Genomic DNA, 11,526 nt, shown 5'->3' on the forward strand with positions numbered 1-11,526 from the left:
TTGCCCTATGTACTGTGACGATTCTAGCCCCACTCTTTAGGACAAGATCGTTTAAATCTCAGCAGCTGACAATGTCAGCATCAGTCACTCTCGCAATTCTGAATGCTTTTGCCACTTGATTGCTGCTTTAAAAAGACAGGGATCAATATGTCTCTTTCTCAGTGATGGGCAAGCTTACAGAAAATGAAACGTGAGTTTTAGTCTGCAGGAGCTTTCCACTGCATCAGGGAAATTGATTGCACCCAAGTGGCATTTTTACCACCAGCAGATTTCGAAAGAGGTAGGAAACATTTTGTGGAAAATCAGCATTTAGGTAAGTAAGAAAATTATTGAAGACATTTAAATTGATACAGTACCTGAAGGTTTTCAAATCCAAAATCCATTTCCTGCTCTTAATTACCTCATAGATTAGATTAATTACACTTTTCTAAACAATTAGAGTTTCTCCCTCACTATGCTGGACAGAATGTTCCTTTCATAGCAACATTTAACACATGATATATTCCATTTGAACTGGGAACTCTGTTCAACAGAAAGCATGTGGACCAGTGTGGCAACTGGGTGCTTACTGGGGAGTGGCCACCTGTATAAACGGGAGCAGAAATTCTTAACTGCGTTTTTGAGCATTATGTAACGAAGGCAAATGCTCAGCCTGTATTGTTTTTGTGTAAACCTTTTGTTTTGGTCCTTGTGCCTTTTTCTTTGTTTTGAGTTTCATAGATGTGCGCTTCGCTTTAAGCTGCAGCTACTGTCTGAGTCTCTAATTCCTGCCGGTAACATCTTGGGCCACAGTTATGTAATGGAATTAGACAAGTGTGTCTGAAATGGCAATCCCTTTATTAAAAAGGCTTTTAAGAGGAAAGTTAAATCTGCGCACAGTTTAAAAACCTAGTATGACACCATTTAAAAGTGTATACATTTATTATTCAGTGATGTTCTTTTTGTTTTGACAATTTCACTTAAAATTGTGAAATGCAATACAGCCAACACCAAAATAACATACTAAAAAAATTCTATCTATTTAATTCCACAATTCAACTGAAAGATAAACGGAGCAAGTTTTTCAATAGCCAGTTTAACTTAAAATCAGTCAATAGAAATCTGCCAATTACAAAGGAATAATTTTTATTTAAGTACAAGAATCGTTTTTGTTAGTTCTTGAAGTTATCTAAGCAGCATTAACAGCACTGAAAACAGTGTCTTTTTTCTCAGTTTATGTGTTATGGAATGTGAAGCATTCAAAGGAGCTATGCGTCATATCTGGAATTCAGCTTTCATTCTCTTGTGCTCAACCCTTTCATTTTTTTATGGGCTGGAACAACCTCTAAAATACTTTGTTGTTTATGGCAGTAAAAGAAAAAAAAAATGTTCAAATACAGTTCCCAGTGTTTATAAACAGCTCTGAGTAAGAAAGAAAAAAAGGGTATTAATAAACTGCTTCTGAGGGCTGACTCAGCAGCTCGGAAGGAATAGGCTGTCACTTTTTTCTGTGAGCTGTATTAAGGGAGTCAATTAACAAGTGAAGTGTGACACCATTCATCCTCAGCATTTGACAGCGGGACCTTTAACAATAAATGTTTTGCTTGTGGTGTTAAAATTAGTGGTTGAAACCACCTGCTATTGAGTAAGAGCAATATATAGATTTTCATTCAAAGATTGAGGCTCAGCATTGCTAGATGTATGAAGTGTAACATGGGATTATTAAACTATTTGGCCCAGCTTGCATTTTGGTCCGGTAGGAGTCAACTGAAGGGAGATACAGGTGCAAAGGAGGTAGTGGAGGGATGGGGGAGAAAGACTTGCAGAACATTTAGTGAAAGGTGGGCTTGTTCTGTACAGTACAGTGTAGCCAACAGGTTTAGTGTAGCAGGCTGAGCCTCGCCCATAGAATTACGGCACACTTTAAAAAGGTTCTACTAGGTTAAGGAAAGTCTCTATAGGCTTGGATTCCTTGATGGCACTGCTAGTGAAGAACAAGGGCTGTAAGGCAGGCAAACAGAGCGCTTAATTTAACCAAGTATGTTATCAGATATCATGAACATATACAGTACTGTGCAAAAGTTTTAGGCAGGTGTGAAAAAATGCTGTAAAGTAAGAATGCTTTCAAAAATAGACATGTTAATAGATTATATTTATCAATTAACTAAATGCAAAGTGAGTGAACAGAAGAAAAATCTAAATCAAATCCATATTTGGTGTGACCACCCTTTGCCTTCAAAACAGCATCAATTCTTCTAGGTACACTTGCACAAAGTCAGGGATTTTGTAGGCATATAGTCAGGTGTATGATTAAACAATTATACCAAACAGGTGCTAATGATCATCAATTCAATATCTAGGTTGAAACACAATCATTAACTGAAACAGAAACAGCTGTGTAGGAGGAATAAAACTGGGTGAGGAACAGCCAAACTCAGCTAACAAGGTGAGGTTGCTGAAGACAGTTTACTGTCAAAAGTCATACACCATGGCAAGACTGAGCACAGCAACAAGACACAAGGTAGTTATACTGAATCAGCAAGGTCTCTCCCAGGCAGAAATTTCAAGGCAGACAGGGGTTTCCAGATGTGCTGTCCAAGCTCTTTTGATGAAGCACAAAGAAACAGGCGACGTTGAGGACCGTAGACGCAGTGGTCGGCCAAGGAAACTTACTGCAGCAGATGAAAGACACATCATGCTTAGTTCCCTTCGCAATCGGAAGATGTCCAGCAGTGCCATCGGCTCAGAATTGACAGAAAACAGTGGGACCCTGGTACACCCATCTGCTGTCCGGAGAAGTCTGGTCAGAAGTGGCCTTCATGGAAGACTTGCGGCCAAAAAGCCATACCTCCGACGTGGAAACAAGGCCAAGCGACTCAACTATGAAAGAAAACACAGGAACTGGGGTGCAGAAAAATGGCAGCAGGTGCTCTAGACTGATGAGTCCAAATTTGAAATATTTGGCTGTAGCAGAAGGCAGTTTGTTTGCCGAAGGGCTGGAGAGCGGTACACGAATGAGTGTCTGCAGGCAACAGTGAAGCATGGTGGAGGTTCCTTGCAAGTTTGGGGCTGCATTTCTGCAAATGGAGTTGAGGATTTGGTCAGAATTAATGGTCTCCTCAATGCTGAGAAGTACAGGCAGATACTTATCCATCATGCAATACCATCAGGGAGGCATCTGATTGGCCCCAAATCTATTCTGCAGCATGACAACGACCCCAAACATACAGCGAAAGTCATTAAGAACTATCTTCAGTGTAAAGAAGAACAAGGAGTCCTGGAAGTGATGGTATGGCCCCCACAGAGCCCTGATCTCAACATCATCGAGTCTGTCTGGGATTACATGAAGAGAGAGAAGCAACTGAGGCTGCCTAAATCCACAGAAGAACTGTGGTTAGTTCTCCAAGATGTTTGGGCCAACCTACCTGCCGAGTTCCTTCAAAAACTGTGTGCAAGTGTACCTAGAAGAATTGATGCTGTTTTGAAGGCAAAGGGTGGTCACACCAAATATTGATTTGATGTAGATTTTTCTTCTGTTCACTCACTTTGCATTTTGTTAATTGATAAATATAAACTATTAACATGTCTATTTTTGAAAGCATTCTTACTTTACAGCATTTTTTCACACCTGCCTAAAACTTTTGCACAGTACTGTATGTTCGCTTAATTCACACAAAGAATATGGACGTGTGCAGTGGGTAAGAGTTATGGACTTATTTCATCATCAAATATTATACACTCATCCTTTTACTAATTCTGTACTAATATAGTAGTACTGTACTTTTGTTTGCTTCATAACATTCTAGTATTTTTACTACTCTGGTATCATTTGATCAATGGCTCTGACCATTGTAGCTACCCTAGTGCTATCATTGCCACTAACACTCAAGACCATTGCACTGACAGTCTGGTTCCACTGCATTTCCTTTGAAGATCTTCTTGTAGGGTTAAACCACGGCCATGATCTTTGTTAAAATGATCCCCTATCACATGGTATTTACATATTCTCTTTTCCTATTGGGTACCAGTTCCACACTGACCCAGTAAACACAGCACAGCCAGGGTGCTGTCTCATCAGCTGTTGATTTTTAATGAGATCTCTCCTTATATCACAAGCTCCTCATCCCTCAAGTACATTCTGAAGCCTAAAATCCTGAAATCCTGGGCATGTAAATATAAAGGTATTGGATGTGTATGTAAAAAAAAAAAGTGATTTTATTTGTATTTTTACTGTGAAACCATTTGAAACATGAAAGCGCTTTCAAAAATCTAAGGCCTCTGACAATAATACTTTTAGTGACTACTGACTATAACAACCTTTAAGAAAAACATGACATGATGGAATGTTCACGGGTGTGTGAGATCTTAGAATGTGATTGGATGACGTACTCTGATTGGTGAGGAGCTTTTTGAGGATGTTTAATGATATTAACCTGTCAGCACCATTAGTTCAGTAGTAGCAAACCTCATCCTTAGTTTTAGACTTAATACATCATACTATTACACAGAACCGAGAAGATAATACCAAAGCTGAGTATTAAGCCTCATGAGGATGGCAAAAAATATATATTTTTATTTCTCTGTAGTAGGAGCAGCTCAATATTTTATCTGGCATACTGTGTGGCCAATTAGTTCCAGCAACAATTAAAGACTTACTTTGTTATTGAATTGGGGTACAGATTTAGAAATGTAGATGAAGGGCAGAAACATTTCTAGAATAAGTGCACTGGGAAGCAAGGTCAAAAACTAGACAAATCGATCAGAAATATGTTGTAATGAATTGGCAAGCAGGGAAATTGGCAACCGTCAATACCGACAACTGTATTACTTTATTTGGAGAACTACTTTTGAGAACAGAATATGATTGCGTGAGATGGTGATGGTATTTGCTCCTAACCTACCTGCTTAGGCAATACTATACTACTTTTTTTCATATGGGATACTGTTTATGTTGAAATCTGCCTAAAACAGTGGTTTTAGGTTCCTGAAGCAATGTAAAATATTTAGGGTTAATCTCTGTTGAAACAGCACACAGCAGCACACTTACTGCATAACTCCACAAACAGAACACTGGCAAAGACAGTTGGACAAAGTTATGTGTAGCTTCTAAAAGGAGGTGACAAGACTTCCATGGCAGTTTTCAACAATGGATTAAACAGTCAGCGATCGCCTTTACACCCACTGTACTTTGGTAATGAAGGTGCCATAAAAGCAGCTATTAGAAGAGGCTTTAGGTAATGAATGGTTTACTAGGCTGGGTTTCAGCTTCCTCGGTTACACGCAAGGGAACAGTGACAATTGTGCTGCTGTAACTATATCTATTAATGACTCCTCAGCTTTCCATTGACTGCAGTGTGTTGGGAAGGGTGGCACACAGAGCTGGGAGGGACTTGGCATTACCACCTGCAGCCAAAAGAATGAGCAGGAGCATCTCACAGGACTGGGTTTTTAACCCTTACAACCCCTTTAATTGACATAACTCATATTTGATACCAATCTGTATTTTTGCAGTCCACGTAAAAATGTTCTTCTAATAAAAGTAACTTGCTGTTGCTGCAAAACTGAATTTTTTACAAGAATAAAAGCAAGCTCCCCACATTGCTGGTAAAGGGAGTGCCTATCTTTACAGGATTGTAGCAGCAACGGGACTCCATCTTGTTGGCACTCTCCACACCAGTTGCATGAATGCACTCTTCAATGTCAACCATAAAGCCTACTGATACTGTCTTTGTGTTAAATTAACCATGGTTAGCAAATCTGCTTCTTTAATTGCAATAGTGTGCATTAGTGCCATCATGATGAGATGGCTGCCCCTGACCTTACACTGTGTAAAATACCTAAAATACTGAAATATGTGTTTCTAACTTTGAGTTAACTACTATCATACATTCTACAGAAGTACGGTGAATAATGGAGTATCAGGTCAGATTTTCTCAAAGCAGACAGATAGGGGTATGATCCATGAAATATTTTGGCTAGATTACCTGGATTTTTGTATTTATTTTTATTGGCCCACCTTCATTTCAGTTCAGGACTGTATGTCTTTCTGTTCCTAAACTGATTCTGATATGTTGTTACAGTCACAGTGTAGCTAAAGAGTAATATTGACTGGCTGCTGTGTATCCTTGCTGAACTGCCAAGTGATGAGAAACTGGATTTGAAAAGCACTCAAAATGTCAGGCCTGAATTGTGAGACTTCTGTTTAGATAGGCTAAATAATTATTTTTCTGCATCAGACAGGCATCCATGCTTTCATTCTTCTTGTAGGTGCTGCTTTTGTTTGTCCAGTACACCTTCATATGATTGGTTTATCATCCTGTATAATATTAAATTGATTCCCCTGGTCTTCCATTGGCTGCCCCTCAGTTGACTCAAGGGTCAGTATGGGCTTGTGAGTTCATTGCTGTAATAGGTCCATCTGTTACACTTTAATTTGGTGTTGTTTTTCTTTCTGGAGATATTCCAGTAAGCTTCCACACAATTAAGGGAAGGCTTTAGGCAGAGTAATGACACTCTGCTGCTAAGTGACAGAACTTTAAGCATTTTCCAAAAGGTTCTGTATTGTTTAAAAGGCATTAAATAGCTATTTCAGCATTTTTATCTGTCAAGTAGGTGGGGAGGCTCTACCATCTCCCATTTGCCATTGAGAACTAACCAACTCATAAATACAACAAACCATATTAATTTGTTATAAGTACCTCAATGTATTCCTAGGGTATAGACAGGCAGACATTTAAAATGTATTTTTGTTTACGACTGTAAGTCGTCCTGGATAAGGGTGTCTGCTAAGAAATAAATAATAATAATAAAATAATAATAAAACTGAAAGCAGACTGCGCAGAAGCCCGGAGGTCACTACAGTACACTGGAGAGGAGTGTATCTTCGTCAAGCAGATCTTGAAGGCAGATGGCTTTTAACATAGTATCTATAAAACATATTGGGTCTTCCATCTCAATTGCTGACAGGCATATCTGTGGATTTGTATTTTCTGCTCAATATACTTCCATGGGTGCTAGCCACATATACTGATTCTGTCAGGGGAATCCACTTTCTTGTGCCTGTCCTTGACGGAATACACTGGTGCACTAATGTTTCTTTCTCTTTCTGATCCCTCTACATTACAACATGGGAGGTTATGATACAGTGAATTAGTGCACTAGTCTTTCTTCTTTGGAGGCCTGGGTTTGAATATTTCCTCCAAGTGGTCAGCAGTATACATCACAAAGCCACCACACAATTAAGTGCAATTGGGCACATTTGGAAACAGACAATTGTGCAATGCCTGAACATATATGTTGGTTACAGCAAGGCCATACAATTGCTAGTTCCATAGTTCCATCCATCTTATCCCAATTAACTGCTCTATCATAATATAGAAATTGTATTAAAACTAAGACTACTACTACTACTACGACTACTACTACTACTACTACTAATAATAATAATAATAATAATAATAATAATAATAATAATAATAATAATAATAATAATAATAATAATAACAAAATAGACAAGGGTCAGTGCTTACCATTTTCCTAAAATGGTTGATAGCTGACAGAAATTGGAGACAAAAATGTTTCAAAATAATTCCAAATAAAACCGAAAGTGGAAGTACAGGTGCAGAGTGTTATTTAAGAGAGCAGGGATCAAAGAGCACAGCTGGGGAGGAGGAGAGATCATCAGCTGTTTTTCCAGAAAAGCCTATTCTTCTGATCCCACAGTATTAGAGAAAACAACAAGTTTGACAAGCCACTGCTGCAATCCAAATCTACCTATACAAAAGAACAGCATACACCGCTAAGGATAACATTCATAGAACTCAATAGCTTTAAAATAACAGCATAGAGGCTATCTTAATGATATGAACCACCCATAGATAACTAGTATGTGTGAATCCTGACCTGTGCAATATGTTGTATGTACCTCTTGGGTATCTGTTCTATAGAGCGGAAATCCAAGATGGATGGTGAGGTAGAATCCATTTCAATAATGACTAGTAAGATCATGCATCAAAAAACAAAACACATGTTCTGCTTGTAAACATGAACATCAGACAATGCACCAAAATAGGTAACACTTCTTTATTCTGCTTAGACATCCTTCATACTGTCAAATAGTGCATAATGAAGTCATGTTCTACTAAAGCAGTTGTACAGCAAATACTGTCAGTGTTACTGCATAGCTTTAAAAATGAGTGTATTATGTAAAGGATTTAGTTAATTTGTCATGTATCTAAACCCATGTGTGCATTTAAAGGGACAAATGATGTATTTCTCTATGGGATTTGCAACATCCTTCTCCTGTTTGTATTCACTGTCTAATATCTACATTTGCCTGCAGTTTCTCAGATTGAATGTACCTGCTTGTATTCTCTAAGGCAGTCTATCTAGTTAAGATTTCATTTTAATGAGAGTACATAGAAAAGGGTGATTCCCTAAAGAGCACCCCTGTGTTTATTTGATCCTGTTTCTCCTGGTTTCCTGTTTTCAATAGGCATCCACTAGTGTGACAACGTGACTTTGAATCTGTTCCAGCCCCACCTCCTCTCTACTCCAGGAGCTCACATGACCTACCACATAGGAAATGATTAGATAACAGGAATAAACAGGTCCCTTTCTGTACATCTTATCATAAAAGAAAAAAACAAAGAACCAGAAATATCTTCAACACCAGAATTAGGGATGACAGAAAATGCTGTTAAGCAAATAAGAGGTAAGACAATTGATTTTTAATTATGGTTTGCACTCCATGGTTGTACAATACTGCCATTAAATGATTTTATACAAAGTCTTTGTGCTGATACTGTAGTGATACAATTAATATTCTGTTTCATTCTAACTCTGATATGCGGACAATCATTAAGATAGGAATGTGACACTGAATACACATGGTGTAAATAGCCAATAAAAAAAAACATTATACAGTACTTTTGTCAGACGTCCAATACCATCTTTGTATTTTGGGCACCTATCGCCATTTGGGAGGTATTCTTTCTTACAGGGTAGTAATGACTTAGCCCCTTCTGGAATGAGGAAACATGCTGAGCTTTTTTGGGGTTTTTTTTGTCTTTTGGTTTCCAATACTGGGGAAGGTGTGAAAGAACACCCCCACCAATTGACCCCATTGACTTGCATGTGTACAGCCTGTCAAAAAAAAAACTCCAGTAGATCTCCATCAGGGAGCTCCTGATGCTCTAGTTTCAATGCCCTGCAATGCAGACAAGACTGCTGTGCACTGGAGCTGGCATCTCCAGGTTCTTCTGTAGTCTGGCTGTCAGCACACCTCCACAGTGCAGACAGACAGAGAGGGAGAGGGGGTGTGAGGGGGCTGCTATGAAGGGCGGTGCTACTGCAGTACACTGCCGCAGCCCAGCATGATTAGCAGTTTCTATATAGCAGGAAGCATGCTGCTGGTCTCGCTGGCAGATTAAAGCAAAGAACATCAGGTTGTAAAAACATGTGCTGTTAACTCAATCTCTTCTCTGCCAGTCTGCTACACACCTGGCAGAGGACTGCAGGAGCACCTACAGCGAGTGCATAGAGTTACGTGGTACAGCAAGTGAAATCTGTAGCAAGCGAAATCTGTAGTACACTTAAAATGTTAACTATAAACCATAAACAAAGGTACGTGTAAGCAAGACAAAAAGCAGTTTCAAATGTTGTCCATTTTATACACAATTTACTGTACCGTACAGTAGCAATTTCATTATTTTACAGCACTGTTCAATATACAGTTCATTATCAATGTGGAAACAAAAAAGTTACCCATGGGTGGCACTTATACACGACATCACCAGCTAAAAATGGGAAATGCTACAATATTGTTTGCTGGTGTTCTAATAAAATATGATGTAGGTTAGTGAATTATTACATTTACTTACCATCTTATCATATCACAGTACAGTATACATTGCATTTCTTTGTTGCCAGTAATATGCTCAAACTATAGGATAGGTGGGGTTGTAAAACCTGTAACACGAGGAACCAAATATAGTATATATTTATATGTGGGTGGTATTATTTTCACCAATAATAGGCTTTTCATGCTGGGATATGATGTAATACATTATACAATAGCCACTCTGATTCATGACTGCTACAGGCCTGCAACTTCGCTCATCTGAAAAAGGCCTAATGAAGTGCTATCCCCTTACTGTGCCTGGCGTGCCGTGCTTCATTTACATTTGAAATATTTATGCGGAGCCTAATTTAACCCTCTGGGGCTGATCTATCTGTCACTCACAAGGAGGAAACTGGATGTGCAAAATTGTATCCAATATGATAAGGCTTTAGAGGAGAGGCAACTGGCACACAAGGGATTGTGAGACGTCGGCTCAGCAGTATTATAACTAGATTTGTATTAAACTACGTGTGGGGCCTATCCATATCTTACCGGTGTATCTCGGGGTCTGAATTCTTATTATTCTCCACAAGAAACTTAAAAAAAAAAAAATGTATACTGTTAATGCTGATTTCTATGTAAAACAATTGTGCCATGGTATAAAGAACAGTTTGATCTTGAAAACAATTCAACAGAAATTGGATAAACCACAGCTGGATTTGTTTTAACACATTTTATAGCTGTGGATATTAACACAGGGCTGCATCAGCCACCCATTCAATAGTTATCTCATGACTACCCCTGAAAATAAGGGGTGATGCAATCCAGTTGGAGACCCTGGTGCTATAAACAGCTGTGGCTTATCCTGGTGTGGTATAAACTGATCAATTCAACCCCTAAGTAATCTGAATTTATATGGGTCATAGTTTACTCATTCAATAACATTCTCAGTTTAATATTCCAATAGTTGCACATTTTAGAGTCATCAGTGCCCTGAAGTGTAATGCAATTGAAAGGATTATATTGTGGTCATGAAAATGTCAACATCATAAATCCCTGGCGAGTTGAGATTTTGACATTTGCCTTATTTAGGATTGGCAGGGAATCTGTCTTGCAGAACAAGTGTACAGTACTTGACAAAACAGTTTGAACAAGCCCTTTTCTCCTGGGGTTATTCTAATGAAGGTAACCAGATAAAGTGGGCATACCCTTTGCAAAGCTTTGACCAATAAGGCTTCCTGAAAACCTGAATTCAGTGTTTGGGTTATCGAATCAACTTCCCACTTATTAGTCAGCTGGGGCCGCTTTTTCAAAACTTGTAATCTGGATAACTGTCATACGGATTCTGTAATCCTATATTTTGTGCTCGAAATACTTTCTTTTTTTTTTTTTTTTTAACTGATTTTGTAATTGTAATTATTTTTTTAACCAAGATGTAATTTATTTAGGATTCAAATTTCAAAAAGCTCAAATGACACATTTCCACCAGGGCAACTTGATACTGGGAGACGCTGCTTTAATAATTCAAATGTCTCACCTGGAGAAGCAGGTGCATCGCTGGAGATTTTTAGCAGCACAAAGCTACTGCTTTAAGTGGCCTGTGAATATTGAGGGGGATGAAGTCGTACTTGCCTTACCAAGCTTTCTTTGAAAATCATGCACAAAGTGCCTCTGTCATTAGAGATGAATCTTTAATATACTCAAAC

Source organism: Acipenser ruthenus, chromosome 15 (assembly GCF_902713425.1).
Source record: "Acipenser ruthenus chromosome 15, fAciRut3.2 maternal haplotype, whole genome shotgun sequence".
Classification (NCBI taxonomy): domain Eukaryota; kingdom Metazoa; phylum Chordata; class Actinopteri; order Acipenseriformes; family Acipenseridae; genus Acipenser; species Acipenser ruthenus.